General features: G+C 37.1%; 1 protein-coding gene across 20 annotated transcripts in view; it reads right to left on the bottom strand.

Moving 5' to 3' along the window:
- LOC136322824 (E3 ubiquitin-protein ligase TRIM39-like) overlaps positions 1-13,031 on the bottom strand; it is a 243,055-nt gene that overhangs the window by 84,115 nt on the left and 145,909 nt on the right. The window lies entirely within an intron of this gene.

The raw sequence follows: 13,031 nt of genomic DNA, 5'->3' as shown, positions 1-13,031 counted from the left end.
GTGAGCTTTAGTATGGTCACTGGATACTTCCAACACATCAGTGAGTCTCACTGTTGTAGCAGCGACATCGTGCAGAGTGGCCACCACACTGTGGAAGGAGCACTGACACACAGCTCCTCCCAGTGACACAGGGTCAGGAGTCTGGGGGCTGCGTCCTCCATGTTTTTTCCCAGGGATTGATTTTTAACCACAAGGTATTTATTTGAGCATCTGTTTCAAATCTTTCCTTAAAGAAGAATATCTTAATACTCATGGGTACTGAATTCAGGGGAGAGCAGGAGTGCGATTCTCTGACAGAGATTCTGTTTCTCACTGGACCTTACTGTGCCTTTCCCTTAGCTGACAAAATAATATCTAAGCATACGTGTATGAAAGAGGCTTTCTATGTACCGTAAAGAAGTCACAGCAAAAGCGTTACATCTGCTAATGATTCTTTCTGCAACGTGGCCAAGTCACTTCTATTTCATAAATAAAGAATATATCTTCACAGCCTCTCCAGCACTTATTACCTGTGTTGTTGATAATAGCTAATCTAACAGGTGTGAGGTGGTATCTCATTGCAGTTTTGATTTGCATTTCTCTAATAGCTAGTGAAGATGAGCATCTTTTCATATATCTGTTGGCCATTTGTATTTCTTCCTGGGAGAAGTGTCTGTTCATGTCCTCTCGCCATTTTTTTTAATTGTATTGTTTGCTTCTTTGCTGTTGAGTTTTGTGAGTTATTTATATATTTTGGATATTAGGCCCTTATCTCAGCTGTTGTTCGAAAATATTGTCTCCCGTTTAGTTGGCTGTCTGTCTGTTTTGTTGTCAGTTTCTCTTGCTGTGCAGAAGCTTCTTAGTCTGATGTAGTCTCATTCATTTATCTTTGCCTTCATTTCCCTTGCCTTTGGAATTAAATTCATTAAGTATTCTCTATGGCCAAGGTTTGTGAGTTTAGTATCTATTTTTTCTTCTGTGTATTTTATTGTTTTAGATATTATTTTTAGGTCTGATCCATTTTGAATTAATTTTTGTTCAGGGAGACAAACTGTAGTCAAGTTTCATTCTTTTGCACGTGGCTTTCCAGTTTTCCCAGCACCATTAATTGTAGAGGCCTACATTTCACATTGTTTGTTTCTGATTCCTTTATCAAAGATGATTTCACCATATATATGTGGTTTTATTTCTGGGCTCTCTATTCTGTTCCACGGGTCTGAGTGCCTATTTTTCTGCCAATACCATGCTGGTTTGATTATTGTGGCTCTGTAGTATAATTTGAAGTCAGGTTTTGTAATGCTCCCAGCTTCATTTTTTTCCCTTAGGATTACTTGGGCTATTCAGAGTTTTTTATAGTCCCATATAAACCTGCCGGAGTCCAGCCCCAGGGGGAATCCAGGGGTCCCACATGAAGAGACGGCATCGGCATGAATTGAGTGAGAGAGCCGAATTCTTTTCTTTCTGTTTATTCTCTCGTTAGCATTTACTGCCAGGCATCTCTGCCAAATGCTGGTCTAGCTTTCTTTTTATGCACACACACTAAGTTACAATCACATGGTATTTTGAATACATCATTGTTTTTGTTTTACTATGGTTACATATTTCTAGATAACAGTTAATTCATATCTATAAGCTACAAATCAGGTGGTAAGTCATTCAAAGTACAGTTATATAATAACTTGAATAGCAATAAAAATATTGATACAAACTTCTAAAAGATTAGTACTAATTAATAACTCTAAAATTACATCAGAGTAATGGCGGAGTAGGAAGCTATACCAATAAATCTCCCCCAAAACTCAACAAGATCTTCAAGAAGAAACAGAAAAACCTATACTTGGAGCCTCCAGATGCTTCGCAATACACCTGAAGGTATGATCGAGTGAAAAATTGGCTAAATATATAACCAAACCCCGAAGGAAATAGGGAGTAAGAAATGCTCTGCCTTCCTCACTAACCTAAACAGGGCGGCTTTTTCTGGTAACTGTGAATATAGAAACTGAGGCGGGCAAAGGGGGTGAATACATCCAGGCTGCAGCACAAAGGGCCGAACCAGGCTGTGGCACAGAGATCCTAGCCAAGGAAAAACTGATCCTGTGGCAAGCCGGGCAATACAAGCTAACACTCGCGCCAAACCCAAACAAAGAAAGACAAGCGGGGCAGCCATTTTACCCGTTCTCCTGGTTGGTGCGCAGTTAGTGGGCGACAGATTTCTTCCTAAGCCCTGGAAGTGGGTGTCTGTGTTACCCCAGAGAGGCAGAGTCAGAGGCCTTTCTGTGGGCCGAAAGCAGAATCTCTGGGCAGCCCCAGCACCCTGGGAAAGCCGCGCACGAGAGGGAACGAGAACTAATTCCAACAGTGGAAATTTTCCGTGCTGGTGAGGGTTTCACTCACAGGGAAACGCGGCCGGCCTCATATCCTGGTGTGCGCGCGCAGATAGGTAGTGAGCGATTCCTCCGAGTGCCTCGGCAGGGCGCGCCCGTGTTATCGCACAGAGGGGCAGAGTCAGGGGCCTTTGTGTGGGCAAAAGCGGAATCTCGGGCTGCCCCAGCGCCTTGCAAAAGCCGCGCACGGGGACGGAGCGAGAGTGAATTCCAACGCTGCAACTTTTCCATGCGGTTGGGGGTTTCACTTAGAGCGTGAGACTGCTGGCTGGATATCCTGGTCTGCGTGCGCAGACAGTGAGTGAGAGTTTCCTTCAAGCACCCCGGAAGTGGGCGCCCGCCTGTGTTATCGGACAGAGTGGCAGAGCCAGAGGTCTTTGAGTGGGCAGAAAGCCCGCCTGATTATGCTAGCAGCTCTGACTGACTGAGCCTTACCCAGAGCCCTGTGCTGAGTGGGAATAGAGTGGGGAGTTGCCAGCTCTTTGAACCTCTTACTACCTAGGCAGAGGCAGCAGCAACCCCATAGCTGGATTATCAGGCTACTAATTGAGGAAGGAAAGACTAGAAGAAAGGCTCCAGGAACACGAACTCTCTCACTGTCGGAGCCTATAAATGCTAATGAGCCTAGACTCCCAACGAGACTAAAGCACAATACATGACATTGCCATAAAGACTTATCAACTGCAAACCTCTACCTGAGCGTGCCAAAGGGGCAGAACCTGGGGTACAGAGTCACCGACCAGGAAGAGGGAGAGAAAAGAAAAAGCAAGAAGATAACCTCTCAAAATCAAGAATAATCTGCTGACTTTATAACCTATCCCATTTTATTATATTTGTTTGTTTGTTTCTCTTATCTTCATTCTTGATACTTTTTTTCCTCCTCCAATTTGTCCGATTAACTCTCTGCTGGTCTTACTCTCTCCTCCCCTTGAACTACACTACCCATAAGTGTTACATCTCCCATTATCTTTTTTCTCCTCTTCCTTTCTCTCTATGAGGGTTGCACTCCAAAAGCCTTAACTCTCTCTCTCCTTTCTTTTTTCTTCTTTTAGTGGTTCCTTCTTTTTTTCTCTCTCTTTCTTTTCTCCCTCTATATTAGTATCTTCCTTTCTCCTTTACATCTCCTCTCATTCAAACCTCAATAACAAACAAATTATCTTATCTGGGACTCAAACTTATGTTTGTGGCATTTTGGGGGGTTTTTACTTCACCTTTTTAACTCACTAGCAGTGCTCCCATCCCTGGCTCTCCATTTTATCTAGTTCTTGTTCCACTAAACACAATAGTATTTTTTTAATTTGTCCCCCCATTTTTCTGTTTTCCTCTTATTCCTCTCATCATAACTCTTAGACAACCAACACCTAAAAGTAAATCATTTTATTCTTGACCCAAATTTTTTCCTTATTTGCTTTTTGTGGGTCCATACTCCCCCTTTTTTTTGCCCCTTTATTACTTTTCCCCAATTCAGGCCCTCCATCACAGGCATTGTTTGTTATAATTCACAGTTCACCACAAGATTTTCTCAAGAAAAAGGGGAGAGGAGAGGAAAAAAGGAGGGCGGAATAATTTCATTTTTTTTAAATTAATATTTTATTTTATTTTTATTTCATTATTAATTTTTTTTAAAAAAAACAACTCTTTTTGAATTTTTTTAACTTTTTATTCTTTATTAAATCTCATTAATATTATCAACAAAACCACCCTCAGATGCCATTAAGGAAGAGAAAATCGAATATCATGGATACAAAAGAAAGAGAGGTAACACAGCTAGATGAGGAAAAATCTATGTAGAAAAAATTTAATATATTGGAAACCTTGGAGCTAAATGACAGAGAATTCAAGATAGAAATCCTAAAAATCCTCCGAGATATACAAGAAAACACAGAAAGGCAATTTAGGGAGCTCAGAAAACAACTCAAAGAATACAAAGAATATATGTCCAAAGAAATTGAAACTATAAAAACAAATCAAACAGAGATGAAAAACTCAATTCACGAGCTGAAAAACGAAGTAACAAGCTTAGCTAATAGAACAGGTCAGATAGAAGAGAAAATTAGTGAAATAGAAGACAAGCAACTTGAGGCACAACAGAGAGAAGAAGAACGAGACTCAAAAATTAAAAAAAATGAGATAGCCCTACAAGAATTATCTGACTCCATCAAAAAGAATAACATAAGAATAATAGGTATATCAGAGGGAGAAGAGAGAGAAAATGGAATGGAGAACATACTCAAACAAATAATAGATGAGAACTTCCCAAGCCTGTAGAAAGAACTAAAGCCCCAAATTCAAGAGGCAAACAGAACACCGAGTTTTCTTAACCCCAACAAACCTACTCCAAGGCATATCATAATGAAATTGACACAAACCAACATCAAAGTAAAAATTCTCAAGGCAGCCAAGGAAAAGAAGAATAAAACATATAAAGGAAAGCCCATTAGATTATCATCAGATTTCTCAGCAGAAACTCTACAAGCTAGAAGAGAGTGGACCCCAATATTTAAAGTCCTGAAAGAGAGGAACTTTCAGCCACGAATACTATACCCATCAAAGCTATCCTTCAAATATGAAGGAGATATAAAAACATTCACAGATACAGAAAAGATGAGGGAATTTATCATCAGAAAACCCCCACTCCAGGAATAACCAAAGGGGTTCTCCAATCAGATACAAAGAACAAAAAAAAAACAGAGCCACAAGTAAAAGCTCCAAGAAGAACACAATAAAACCAAATTTAAACTGTGACAACAACAAAAAGAAAGGGGGGGAGAAGATGGAGATTGACGGTAGTAAAGGACGATGGAGTGCAAAAGTACTCACAAAATAGTTCGCTACAATGAACAGAGTAGGGACCCTTTTTATTACTCAAAGGTAACCACCATTGAAAAAACCACCACAGAAGCACATGAGATAAAAAAGATAGCAACAGAGAAAAGATGTATGGAATATAACCAAATAAAAACAAAAGATAGAAAAATGAAAGAGAAGGATCAAACAAGACACAAAACTAACAGAAAGGAAGATATAAAATGGCAATAGGGAACTCACAAGTATCAATAATTACACTAAATGTAAATGGATTAAACTCACCAATAAAAAGGCACAGAGTAGCAGAATGGATTAAAAAAGAAAATCCAAATGTATGCTGCCTACAGGAAACTCATCTAAGTAACAAGGATAAAAACAAATTCAAAGTGAAAGGCTGGAAAACAATACTCCAAGCAAATAACATCCAAAAAAAAGCAGGTGTAGCAATACTCATATTGGATAATGCTGACTACAAGACAGGAAAAGTACTCAGAGATAAAAATGGCCATTTCATAATGGCTAAGGGGACACTGAATCAAGAAGACATAACAATTTTTAATATATATGCACCAAACCAATAAGTACCAAAATATATAAGACAGCTACTTATTGATCTTAAAACAAAAACTGACAAAAATACAATCATACTTGGAGACCTCAATACACCGCTGACGGCTCTAGATCGGTCATCCAAACAGAGAATCAACAAAGACATAGTGGCCTTAAACAAAACAATAGAGCACCTGGATATGATAGACATCTACAGGACATTTCATCCCAAAGTGACTGAGTATATATTTTTCTCCAGTGTACATGGATCATTCTCAAGAATTGACCATATGTTGGGCCACAAAAACATCAGCAAATTCAGAAAAATTGAAGTTGTACCAAGCATATTTTCTGATCATAAAGCCTTGAAACTAGAATTCAACTGCAAAAAAGAAGAAAAAAATCCCACAAAAATGTGGAAACTAAACAACATACTTTTAAAAAATGAATGGGTCAAAGAAGAAATAAGTGCAGAGATCAAAAGATATATACAGACTAATGAAAATGACAATACGACATATCAGAATCTATGGGATGCAGCAAAAGCAGTGATAGGAGGGAAGTTCATATCACTTCAGGCATATATGAACAAACAAGAGAGAGCCCAAGTGAACAAATTAACTTCCCACCTTAAGGAACTAGAAAAAGAAGAACAAAGACAACCCAAAACTAGCCAAAAAAAGGAGATAATAAAAATCAGAGCAGAAATAAATGAATTAGAGAACAGAAAAACTATAGAAAAAATTAATAGAACAAGGAGCTGGTTCTTTGAAAAGATCAACAAAATTGACAAACCCTTGGCAAGACTTACAAGGAAAAAAGAGAAAAGAACTCATATAAACAAAATCAAAATGAAAGAGGGGAAATCACCACGGACACCGTAGGTATACAAAGAATTATTGTAGAATACTATGAAAAACTTTATGCCACTAAATTCAACAACCTAGAAGAAATGGATAAATTCCTAGAACAATACTACCTTCCTAGACTGAGTCAAGAAGAAGCAGAAAGCCTAAACAGACTTATCAGTAGAGAAGAAATAGAAAAAACCATTAAAAACCTCCCCAAAAATAAAAGTCCAGGCCCTGACGGCTATACCAGCAAATTTTATCAAACATTCAAAGAAGACTTGGTTCCTATTCTACTGAAGTCTTCCAAAAAATTGAAGAAGAAGCAATACTTCCAAACACATTTTATGAGGCCAACATAACCCTCATACCAAAACCTGGCAAGGATGGCACAAAAAAAGAAAACTACAGACCAATATCTGTAATGAATACAGATGCTAAAATACTAAACAAAATACTAGCAAACCGAATACAACAACATATTAAAAAAATAATACATCATGATCAAGTGGGATTCATCGCAGAATCTCAAGGATGGTACAACATACGTAAAACGGTTAATGTAATACACCATATCAACAAAACAAAGAACAAAAACCACATGATCTTATCAATAGATGCAGAAAAGGCTTTCGATAAAATACAACCCAATTTTATGTTTAAGACTCTCAACAAAATGGGTATAGAAGGAAAATATCTCAACATGATAAAGGCCATATATGATAAACCATCAGCTAACATCATATTAAATGGCACTAAACTGAAGGCTTTCCCCCTTAATTCAGGAACAAGACAGGGTTGTCCACTCTCTCCACTCTTATTTAATGTGGTACTAGAGGTTCTCGCCACAGCAATCAGACAAGACAAAGAAATAAAAGGCATCCATATCGGAAAAGAAGAAGTAAAGATATCACTTTTTGCAGATGATATGATCCTATACATCGAAAACCCCAAAGAATCCACAAAAAGATTACTAGAAACAATAAGCCAATACAGTAAGGTCGCAGGATACAAAATTAACATACAGAAATCAATAGCCTTTCTATATGCCAACAATGAAACAACTCAGAACGAACTCAAAAGAATAATCCCCTTCACGATTGCAACAAAAAAAATAAAATACTTAGGAATAAACATAACAAAGAATGTAAAGGACTTATATAATGAAAACTATAAACCATTTTTAAGGGAAATTGAAAAAGATTTAATGAGATGGAACAATATACCTTGTTCTTGGCTAGGAAGAATAAATATAATCAAGATGGCTATATTACCCAAAGCAATATAGAAATTTAATGCAATTCCCATCAAACTTCCAATGACGTTTTTTTAAAGAAATAGAGCAAAAAATCATCAGATTTATATGGAACTATAAAAAACCCCGAATAGCCAAAGCAATCCTAAAGAAAAAGAATGAAGCTGGGGGCATTACAATACCTGAATTCAAACTATATTATAGGGCCACGACAATCAAAACAGCATGGTATTGGCAGAAAAATAGACACTCAGACCAATGAAACAGAATAGAAAGACCAGAAAAAACCACATATATATAGTCAAATAATTTTTGATAAAGGGGCCAAGAACACACAATGGAGAAAAGAAAGCCTCTTCAATAAATGGTGTTGGGAAACTGAAAAGCCACATGCAAAAGAATGAAACTGGACTACAGTCTCTCCCCCTGTACAAAAATTAACTTAAAATGGATCAAAGATCTAAACATAAGTCCTGAAACAATTAAGTACATAGAAGAAGACATAGGTACTCAACTCATGGACCTGGGTTTTAAAGAGCATTTTTTGAATTTGATTCCAATGGCAAGAGAAGTGAAGGCTCGGTTCTAATTGATAAGATCTCTCTCAATTCAGCGTTCCAAGACAAGAGGCGTGATATTTTTTAGTACCTCTCGCTAAAGGGGCAGGGGCAACTTCTGATTAATACAGGCTCCATATTAAGGGATAAACGCTAACAAGAAGGACTTGGCAGATAATAAGGTCTATACTACACTAGTCGTAAGCAGAGACTAGTGCCTCTTCTTCCCTGCAAAAACAGGCTACAAAGTGTGGAAAGCCTGGGTTGAGAGGTCCAACTAAATGATAGGCGCTGAACAGTCACCTTGACAACAATTGACTCCCACACCCGCCTGATTACACTGGAGGCCCTGACTGTCAGTGCCTTTCCCAAAGCCTTGCACTGAGTGGGGATAGAGTGGGGATTTCCCAGCTCTTTGAGCCTCTTACTCCCCAGGCAGAAGCAGTTGCAGCCTTATAGCTGGATCACCAGGCTGCTAATTCAGAAAGGGGGGACTAGGAGAGAGAATCCAGGAAAGCAAACTCTCTCATCGTTGGACCCTGCAAACACCAACAAGCCTTTACTTCCAGCAAGATTAAAGCCAATTATATGACATTGCCATAGAATCCCATCAACTGCAAATCCCTACCTAAGAGTGACACAGGGGCAGAGCCTGGGGTACAGAGTCACCGACCAGGAAGAGGGAGAGAAAAGAAAAAGGAAGAAGTTAACCTCTCAAAATCAAGAAAAACCCACAGACTTTACAACTTGATCCACTATTTTTTTTTGTTGATGTTGTTGTTGTTGTTTGTTTCTTCTATCTTTTTGCCTTTATTTCCTCCACCTCGGTCCTTCTATTCTCTGCCCATCTTATGCTTGCCCTTTCTTGAACTACACTACCCATGAGTGTTGCATTTTATTTTTCTTCTTCATCCTCACCCTCCTTTAAGGTTATACTCCAAAACTCTTAACTCTCCCTCTCTCCTCTTTTTTTTTTTTTTGTCTTGCTTTATTTTGTTTTTTTCTCTTCCTATTTTATTTCTTCCTTCGTTTTTCTCTTTTTCTTATTTTTTCCTTTCTATTCGTTTTTTTTTCTCATTTTACTTTCCTCCCATATAATCCTCAATCACGAACAAATTAGTTAATTTGGGACTCAAGGCTTTTTTTTGGCTTTATTTCTCTTTTTTGCTTTTGTTTTTATTTTTTTTTCTTCTTTGTTTATTTTTGTGGCATTTTGGGTCCTCCCAACCCAAGGTCTCCATTGTATTTAGTCTTCGCTCCACTTAATACAACAGATTTTTACTTATTATTTTTATTTTTTCTTCTTTATTATTCTTTTTTGGTCCTTTTTTCTGGATCCCTCTTATCCCTCTCATTATATCTCTTAGTTGACCATCACATACAAGCAAATCATCTTATGCTTGTCTAAGATTTTCTTCCTTTTTTTTTTTTTTTTGCATTTAGTAGGTCCCTACTCCCTTTTTTTTGCCCCTTGAACTCTTCACCCCAAATCAGGCCCTCCATTATAGGCATGATATTTCCCTGAGGAGGGGAGAGGAGGGAAAGAGAAGAGAGAAAAAAAGGGGGAAATAATAAATTATTACTGTTTTTTTTTGTGGGGTGTTTTACCTTTTTTTTTTTTTTTTTTTTTTACTTTTTACTCTTTATTAATTCTAATTAGTGCTATCAATAATACCACCCTCAGATGCCGATAAGAAAGAGGAAATCGAATATTATGGATACAAAAGAAAGAGAGGTAACACAAATAGATGTGGAAAAATCTATGGAGAAAAGACTTAACATATTGGAAGCCTTGGAGCTAAATGACAGAGAATTTAAAATAGAAATCTTAAAAATACTCAGAGATATACAAGAAAACACAGAAAGGCAATATAGGGAGATCAGAAAACAACTCAATGAACACAAAGAATATATTACCAAGGAAATTGAAACTATAAAAACAAATCAAACAGAAATGAAAAACTCAATTCACGAGCTGAAAAACGAGGTAACAAGCTTAGCTAACAGAACAGCCCAGATTGAGGATAGGATTAGTGAAATAGAAGACAAACAACTTGAGGCACAACAGAGAGAAGAAGAAAGAGACTCAAAAATAATAAAAAACGAGAAAGCCCTACAGGAATTGTCTGACTCCATCAGAAAGAATAACATAAGAATAATAGGTATATCAGAGGGAGAAGAGAAAGAAAATGGAATGGAGAATATACTCAAACAAATAATAGACGAGAACTTCCCAAGCCTGTGGAAGGAACTAAAGCCTCAAATTCAAGAAGCAAACAGAACACCAAGTTTTCTTAACCCCAACAAACCCACTCCAAGGCACATCATAATAAAGATGACACAAACCAATGACAAAGAAAAAATTCTCAAGGCAGCCAGGGAAGAGAAGAGTACAACATATAAATGAAGGCCTATTAGATTATCATCAGATTTCTCAGCAGAAACTCTACAAGCTAGAAGAGAGTGGACCCCAATATTTAAAGCCCTGAAAGAGAGGAACTTTCAGCCAAGAATACTATACCCATCAAAGCTATCCTTCAAGTATGAAGGAGATATAAAAACATTCACAAATACAGAAAAGATGAGAGAATTTATCAACAGAAAGCCCCCACTCCAGGAAATACTAAAGGGGGTTTTCCAACCAGATTCAAAGAACAAAAGAAAACAACACCACAAGTAACAGCTCCACCAATAACACAATAAAACCAAACTTAAACTGTGACAACAAAGGAAAAAAAAGGGGGGAGAGGATGGAGATTAACAGTAGCAAAGGATGATGAAGTGCAGAAATACTTATAAGATAGGGTACTACAATGAATATGGTAGGTACCCTTTTCATTACTTAATGGTAACCACCCTTAAAAAAACCACCACAAAAACACTTGACTTAAAAAAGGTAGCAACAGAGGAAAGAAGTATGGAACACAAACAAACAAAAACAAATGATAGAAAAACAAAAGAGAAGAATCAAACTAGATACAAAACTAACAGAAAGCAATTTATAAAATGGCAGTAGGGAACCCACAAGTGTCAATAATTACACTAAATGTAAATGGATTAAACTTACCAATAAAAAAGACACAGAGTAGCAGAATGGATTAAAAAAGAAAATCCAACTATATGCTGCCTACAAGAAACACATCTAAGCAACAAGGATAAAAACAAATTCAAAGTGAAAGGCTGAAAAACAATACTCCAAGCAAACAACACCCAAAAAAAAGCAGGCGTAGCAATACTCATATCTAGTAATGCTGACTACAAGACAGAAAAAGTACTCAGAGACAAAAATGGTCATTTCATAATGATTAAGGGGAAGTTGAATCAAGAAGACATAACAATCCTTAATATATATGCACCAAACCAAGGAGCACCAAAATATATAAGACAGCTACTTATTGACCTTAAAACAAAAACTAACAAAAATACAATCATACTTGGAGACCTCAATACACAGCTGACGGCTCTAGATCGGTCATCCAAACAGAGAATCAATAAAGATATAGTGGCCTTAAACGAAATACTAGAACCCCTGGATATGATAGACATCTACAGGACACTTCATCCCAAAGCGACAGAGTATACATTTTTCTCTAGTGTACATGGAACATTCTCAAGAATTGACCATATGTTGGGCCACAAAGACAATATCAGCAAATTTAGAAAAATTGAAATTGTACCAAGCATATTTTCTGATCATAAAGCCTTGAAACTAGAATTCAACTGCAAAAAAGAGAGGGAAAAACCCACAAAAATGTGGAAACTAAACAACACACTTCTAAAAAATGAATGGGTCAAAGAAGAAATAAGCGCAGAAATCAAAAGATATATACAGACAAATGAAAATGAAAATATGACATATCAGAATCTCTGGGATGCAGCAAAAGCAGTAATAAGAGGAAAGTTCATATCACTTCAGGCCTATATGAACAAACAAGAGAGAGCCGAAGTAAACCACTTAACTTCACACCTTAAGGAACTAGAAAAAGAAGAACAAAGACAACCCAAAACCAGCCAAAGAAAGGAGATAATAAAAATCAGAGCAGAAATAAATGAAATAGAGAACAGAAAAACTATAGAAAAAATCAATAAAACAAGGAGCTGGTTCTTTGAAAAGATCAACAAAATTGACAAACCCTTGGCAAGACTCACCAAGGAAAAAAGACACAGGACTCAAATAAATAAAATCCAAAATGAAAGAGGAGAGATCACCACAGACATCATAGATATACAAAGAATTATTGTAGAATACTATGAAAAATTATATGCCACCAAATACAACAATCTAGAAGAAATGGATAAATTCCTAGTACAATACAACCTTCCTAGACTGAGTCATGAAGAAGCAGAAAGCCTAAACAGACCAATCAGCAGGGAGGAAATAGAAAAAACTATTAAAAATCTCCCCAAAAATAAAAGTCCAGGCCCTGACGGTTATACTAGTGAATTCTATCAAACATTCAAAGAAGACTTGGTTCCTATTCTACTGAACGTCTTCCAAAAAATTGAAGAAGAAGCAATACTTCTAAACACATTTTATGAGGCCAACATAACCCTCATACCAAAACCTGGCAAGGATGGCACAAAGAAAGAAAACTACAGACCAGTATCTCTAATGAATACAGATGCTAAAATACTAAACAAAATACTGGCA

This window comes from Saccopteryx bilineata, chromosome 1 (genome assembly GCF_036850765.1).
Source record: "Saccopteryx bilineata isolate mSacBil1 chromosome 1, mSacBil1_pri_phased_curated, whole genome shotgun sequence".
NCBI lineage: Eukaryota > Metazoa > Chordata > Mammalia > Chiroptera > Emballonuridae > Saccopteryx > Saccopteryx bilineata.
Note: the sequence above shows the minus strand (reverse complement) of the source record. Positions and strands in the feature narration are given on the sequence as shown.